A 7,015-nucleotide genomic window follows, 5' to 3' on the forward strand; every position below is an offset into this window, starting at 1 on the left:
GCTCAGAGAAAATTTATGGGTAGGATGAAGGATATACAGGGAATTCATGATAAATACAGGGAGCTAGATACAGGGCTAAAGAATGTGGAAAAGCTCACAAAAGGGGTGAAACTCAGGGGTGGGTATCAAGAAGAGATGGGGATAAAGAGTTCAGGTATAGGAATAACTTGGTCCAGGACACATGTCTAGTGTCAGTACTGGCAGTTAGAAGCAGACAGACGTGGGCTCATGTCTATGCTCTTAACCACTGTGGTGTACCACTTCCCTCAAACAAAGGATGAGTTCAGGTTTGATTCAATATCCTAGCTCTAACACTTGTAAGCCAGGAATTTGAAAAAATGCTTTACCTATACTGAGCATCAGTATTCCTATTTTGAATGAGAATTAATCTCCTAGCTTCAGAGAAGATGAATTTTCATTTCACTCAAGTATTTTTTCCCCTATAATTATTTCATTCCCTGGTCTACCAAGCTCAGGGTTCTGTTCATACACCAGAGTTGTGCATGAACAATGGCTTATTTCAGAGCAACAGTAACAATTCATTGATAAGGTTATAAACCAGAAATGCAATAGTCAATTTATAAACAGAAATGGAGCTACATATTTGGGGTTGCTGGTGTCATTATTTTGGCCTGAAGCAGCACATTCTCTTCAGCTTTGACTGACCTACATCGGAAGCTAGGTTGCAAGATAGGTTTGTCTTATCTAATTAACCCTGAATTGGCACACTCAAATGAAGGATTAAGATATTTAATGACACCAAGCTTGATGTTTTCCTTTGTTCTGTAGAGCCCAGTCAGCCATTGGTATCTCATACTTGCGCCAGGATGCCCTCTCCTGGACAGTGTTAGAATGAGCACAGATAATGTTTGCTTCTGATTCATCTCTGCTTCCAAGGCTGAATACACATCTGATTTAATATATATTTAAGGTGAAGAAAGTTAATTTCTAATGCTCTTCTGCACATCTCATACCTCCGCATCAATTGAGAGGTTGTTTTGAGTTAGTCCATAAAATCAAGTTATTAAAGAGAGAAGCCTTATTCTAGCCTTTAATGTGATTCAATTTAAACGCACTGATTTATTGAATACTTATTTCTAAATAACATGCAAGAGATCCAGGTACAGAGAAACATAGCTCATCTATTAAACTCTAAAAGGCAGAGCTCATCACTTGGACAAGGTGATTACTGACCCAAGTTTCGAAAATTAGATACGAATCTGTATGGAATGAAATTCTTCCTTTTACTGGGCTGAGGGTATAACATGTGCACAGGCATTGAAGCAAGAAATAACCCTGTATATTTCAGCAACCACAAGCAGTTTTACATAAAATATAGCATTTAAGATTGGGGAGCAGGTAGCAAGCTTCTAGAAGTTCCTAGCTTTTCCTGAGGTGCGAGAGAAGTAGAATCCTCTGGAAAGGGTGTAGAAGTAAAAATCAGATTTTTTCTGTATTGATTCTAGTTCATTAACTCCTGCCCTGACATTGGCTCCTGGTCTGAGGGAAACGCTTAAGGATGTCTGTCTCAGGCTTAACCCCTCCCAGAAGCAAAAACAGCAGTGATGGTAATAACAATGCTGTTTAAGCACCTGGTATGTTTCCTCACTAGTCCCTTTTTATACAGTATCTCAGTTATGAGAGCTACCCAGAGATAGGTATTATTCCTACATTATGCTTGAAAAATTGAGTATGAAACAACTTGTTCAAGGTTACACAGTGAGTATGTAACCAAGCTGGCTTGCAAACTCAAGCCTTTCAGCTTCAAAGGCCATGTCTTGTCACATGTCCTAAAGCGTGATGCCCCACAACCCATGAGAAGCCCATTAGGACACACCAGGGGATAAGCCAAACAGAAAAGTTTTCCTCCTTTCTAAGAAATGGGATTTTAGGTTGGGAAGTTTAGGTTCAGAAAGATGTAAAGGAGATGAACTGCTCTACTCAAGTCCCTGGGGTCCTTCTCTTACAATGTAAAGCAGAATGAGGGAAAAACCTGCACTATCTCATTTGTAGGTAATAACCACTTGTCTGTCTTGAAGTTAATTCAGGAGTCTACCACCATCTCCAAGTGCTGTAAGGATATCAAACTTCCTTAGAGATTGACAGCCAGGCTGAGCTCTAATCCCAAGAAGATTCTTCATCCCTCCTCTAGAAAGGCCTTTCTGATTTCTACTTGGCATCCTTAGACTAGCTGTAGACTCCAGGGAGGTTGGAGAACAAGCAAGAGCAGGACTTGGACCCAAGGGATCATGATTCAAATAAGAAGCCTCCCCTACATAGACCCAGACTTCTCTGGACCAACCCTGACGTGTTGCAGATAACTGTTCAGTTTTAGAATCTGTGTCCATTCTTTGGGACAAAGCCTGCTATTTTCCTTCTCCACTGAGATGGTGGGAAGGTTAAAAGTGAAATTCCCTTTACCCCTGAACAGAATGCTTATAAGTGACAGGTCTCAGAGGCATTTGCAGAGCCCCAGGCTCTTGTTGACACTACCCATCCCAGGTAAGAGCATCTTACAAGGAGAATCTAGAAAAGGAGTAAAAGTCATCAGTAAGCATTCCCAACTCATAAGGAAGAACAGACTTGGGACTCCTGGGCATCCAACTTTAGATCATGCTCCTGTATAAGTCTCCAAGACCCAAAAGGAAGGAATTCTCTTGGAAGGTGACTTAGAAAGGGTGGAGTCCACACAGAGTCACACACAAGGAGGTTGAAGAGGACTCTAGTTCACTAGCCAATACAGGACCCTCCAAAATACCTCCAGGTGCTTTTAAAAGGCATGATATTTTATTCTTATTTAACATAGCCAGGCACCGTGCTAGAACAGGTATTACAGTAGAGAACAAGGTAAACACACTCCCGACTCTCATGGAACTTACATTCTGTTCAGGGAAACACGCAGGTAAGCAGGCAATCCATATTACTATGTGTGTGCAGTACAAAGACGGGCCTGTTTAGGGTCATACCTAAGCTGTGGCATTATGCATCTGTAAGGATCATCTAGGTGAGGAAGGTGAGAATACTCTATTCAAACACCAGGAAAGAACATCGGTAGTTAACAGGGACAAAATAACTTGACACAGTTGGGAAATGGCAAAATTCAGCCCCGTAGGAAGGTAGTGAGCAGGGTGAGAATGGTAATAATAGTGGTTGGTGTTGGTAAATGTACTTGGATACAGCTCAGGTGGGAGCTGTCCTGTAGCCTCCTTCGGTTGTGTTTAAGGTGTGAGGGCTGGGCTTCTGACTAGGGAGGCATAAGTTAAGGTGTGTTAAGATCTTAGAAAGAATAACGGTCACCAAATCTAGTCCCAAAGCTCAGCCACCTACACCCAGCAGTTGAAGTGCATCCCCCGAATCGTGGGTACACTTTTCAGTTTCATATGTTCCTGGAGATGGACAGGAAGAGGAAGAGATGAGATGGAGATGGAACGTCCATCATGAAAACAGCTCTATGTGTTGTTAGGTATGAGGAAGGAAAGAGGGATAAAAATCAAATCTACCTACTCCAGGGCTTGAGGCCAGTTCAAAGGAAGGGGGACATTAGGCTTGGATCTAATAAGGTCTGGAACATAGTAGAGGTCTGCCTACTTTCAAGAGAAATCACTTCTTATGCCCATAATTCATTAGGTATAGATTTAGCCTCTTATGTAATTTGGTCTGTGAGATCCTCCTACAACATGACTGCTCTGCCCAAACGTAGAGGGGAACCACTGCCCCAGGGTGTGGCTCAGTAGTGATGGGACTCAACATCAGAAGGGAAGATAGTGTGCAAGATGTTTCAGTGTCTATCATAGGAGGAAGGTAACCACTGTAAGTGGGACAAGCATCAGAACAGAAGACAAATTCATTTGCCAAGTTCCGCTGATTTTTCTATTCAAAAATTTTCCCTTTTCTGGAGTAAGACATTTCTTTGCATGATTACAATTTTGCCTAGTGGGGTAAAGTAGACAAGACCCCTTTAAATGTAAATCTCGACAGCGTAGTCAAGATCATTTGGCACTTGACCACAATGAGATTATAGCTCTTTTGTCTTTGGAACTAGTTCTGTGAAGTTGTCCGCTTTCAGATGTGTCCTTCTGAGGAAGCAGGCAAGTTTTCAAGGGATGATACTGGTGAAGACTGTATACTATTGGGATCTGTTCTGATATATCCAGAGAAGAAGTGTCATGGTCAAGGGGGCAACTGAAGAGATCATCTACAGAGGCCTGGGAAGGGTTAAGGAAACTGACAAGTGATGGTGGAGGCCCAGGACTAACCCCAGGGAGCTGCGTCACCTAACTCAGGCCTACCAGGTAAGGCAAGATGCAGTTGCCAGAACACAAGTGCAGGGAAGGGGGTCACTTTTCAGGAGCTGTGGTCTTTGGTAGAAAATCACAGCACTGCCAAGTGTGCCTGGCAGAAAGGGACGGGGGAATAAGTTCTTGATGTCTAGTCTCACCCTCTTATCTCCTGCCTCACACTGGCTGAGCCCACCTAGAATTTGGAGGGAAAAAGAGAAGCAGTACCCCATAAGTGTCAGCTTCTGGGGACAGAGAACAGAGATCTGGAGGAACGGATGGAGAATAAGCAATGCAAAGGGTAAGAAACCAAGACAGGTTCCCCCCAGCCTAGAGCCTTGCTCACCCCACCTCCTCACCTCAATCACAGGCTGATTCCTGTGCACTCTTTCCTTCCCAGCCCCAGTAACTCAGCCTTTTCACCTTCCCTTTTTCCTGCTTCTGCCAACACTTTCTCTATTCTCATTCATAGTCATCTATGAGAACCTTGAGATGGAGGAAAAACCCAGCTCAAGCAGAGGGATTCTGTGGGATAAAGTCACTACAACCATCTTACACGAGTTGCCATCCTCCTGGCACCATGGCTACCTGGAGAGAGACATTCCAACGTTTCTTGAAGTTTACTGAATGTATCTTTGGTTTTACACATTAGTCTCAACTGTCTAAAGAGCTAAAGCTTAGGGTTACTGTGCCTCAGACACTGCCTTCTCATTCAATCCTCATGACTCCTCTAGGGCACACTACTTAATTTTGTTGTAGAATGAGGTCAGTTGTATTTAACTAATGGGATAAAGTAATTTGCCTCAACCTCCTACTGCCAAGATATGAAATCAGATCTGAAAAATTCTAAAGACCAGATACTGGCTACTTTGCTATATTCAAACCAACTAGGCTCAAGATGTAGAAGACAAAGCTTCTTACATACTTATTCCCCTGACATTCTTCTATTGTATATAGGAACACATTCTGGCATGATCCTTTAGACCCTAAAAAAAATAAAACTATTTCCATGTTGTCTTTCTCAATATACAGCTCTCCATTAGCCAATTGCTCTGAACTCCGAGTAAGGCCGATTTTTTGGCCAAATAGTCATCTAGGCTTCATGCTATTCTACAATGAATGTTATCTTTTTTCCGTCCTGGGGAGAACCCTCTTTGCTTCTGGAATCTTATCCTCATTCAGCCTCCAAGAAAGCAGTAAGCCCTTGCATGGATCTACCTTTGGGCAGACACAAAAACTGAGCTCCAATCATCAGCTCTCACCTGTCAGAAATCATTTTTGTTCCACTCCCCGGAGAGTCTTCACCAGCCTGCATCTGCCTTGTGATCTTGGCCTGCAGATTAAATATTTCAGCTCATGCAATAGCTAATGCTGGCCCCAAGATTAAGCTTTGACTTACCATAGAGTCTAGATAGTCCCAGGGGTCTATCTAGAGTCCCAGACTGTATCTTTCAGTATCAGTGCATCTCTAATCAAGGAGCCCTCACACTGAATCCTGCTTATATGATTGTAAGAAATACCTAATAGCCAACCTACAAGAGTTAGATGACTTAGTAGTTACTTGTCCACCTTAGGTCACTTTCATTGATGCAAAAACATTATTTTGAGAGTCATATTGCAAAAAAGATATTCATACATTTCATTCAAATATGTATTCTGGCTTGTGCTTGATAAATCTGTAGACATCCTCACATAGTAATAACTTGTGACATTATTCTGTAACTTTGAAGAATGTTTATAGAATCTTATCTAGTCAATCAACCTATTCCTTATTATAGGACCTAAGAATATTCTTGTCTTTTATTTCCAGAAAAAAAGTTCTACTGCATTTTGAGGCACAAGTGAGAAGGTGCATTTATAACTAGCCATGCTCACTTTTCATAATGTCTGCTCGGCACCCAGCTCCTTCCAGCTCACTGGCATTCCAGGATTGGAGTCCCTGCACATCTGGCTCTCCATCCCCCTTGGCTGCATATACCTGGTGGTCATGGAAGAGAATGTCACCACTCTGGCTGTGGTAATGGTGGAGCACTGCCTGCGCCAGCCCATGTACTTCTTCCTGTGCCTATAGGCTATCATTGACCTGGTTCTGTCCACTTCCACTATTCCCAGACTGCTGGGAATCTTCTGATTTGGTGCTGTTGACATTGGCTTGGATGCCTCCTTGGCTCAAATGTTTCTCATCCACTGCTTTGCCACAGTTGAGTAAGGGGTCTTCCTTGTCTTGGCTTTTGACCACTACATAGCCATCTGCGACCCACTCCATCATACCACAGTGCTCACTCATACTGTGGTGGGATGTTTGGGGCTAGCTGGCCTCTTCTGGGGTGTATTCTACATTGGACCCCTGCCTCTGATGATCCACCTGCAGCTGCCCCTTTACAAAGCCTGTGTCATCTCCCACTCCTACTGTGAGCACATGGCTGTGGTCCCCTTGCCATAGCGGAGGCCAGATGGGAGCACTTAACAAGCCAGAGGGTTGAAATTACTCTAAAAACTGGCAAAAATCAAAGGGGCTTGGCCCACAGGGAGTTTTAAAGATAGTTAATAGGATATTGTGTCCCAAGGGCCAAAACAGATGAGCAGCCAGCAAGGCTCTGCTTACCATTCATAGAACAAGGCAAGAATGGAGGATGAGGAGGCTGAGGATGGTCACTCCAATAAAGTCAGTCTCTTGCTCAGTTCCCAGACCTGTGCCAGTGTTCAGATCTAGGACTGTAACTAAAGAGGTACCTGGA

The 7,015-nt window shown here is 43.2% G+C and overlaps 1 pseudogene; it reads left to right on the forward strand.

The window, feature by feature from the left end:
- Positions 1–6,144: 6,144 nt before the first annotated feature.
- Positions 6,145–6,720, forward strand: LOC137772214 (olfactory receptor 52M1-like; annotated as a pseudogene).
- The last annotated feature ends 295 nt before the right edge of the window (positions 6,721–7,015 follow it).

Source organism: Eschrichtius robustus, chromosome 11 (assembly GCF_028021215.1).
Source record: "Eschrichtius robustus isolate mEscRob2 chromosome 11, mEscRob2.pri, whole genome shotgun sequence".
In the NCBI taxonomy this organism is placed as follows: Eukaryota; Metazoa; Chordata; class Mammalia; order Artiodactyla; family Eschrichtiidae; genus Eschrichtius; species Eschrichtius robustus.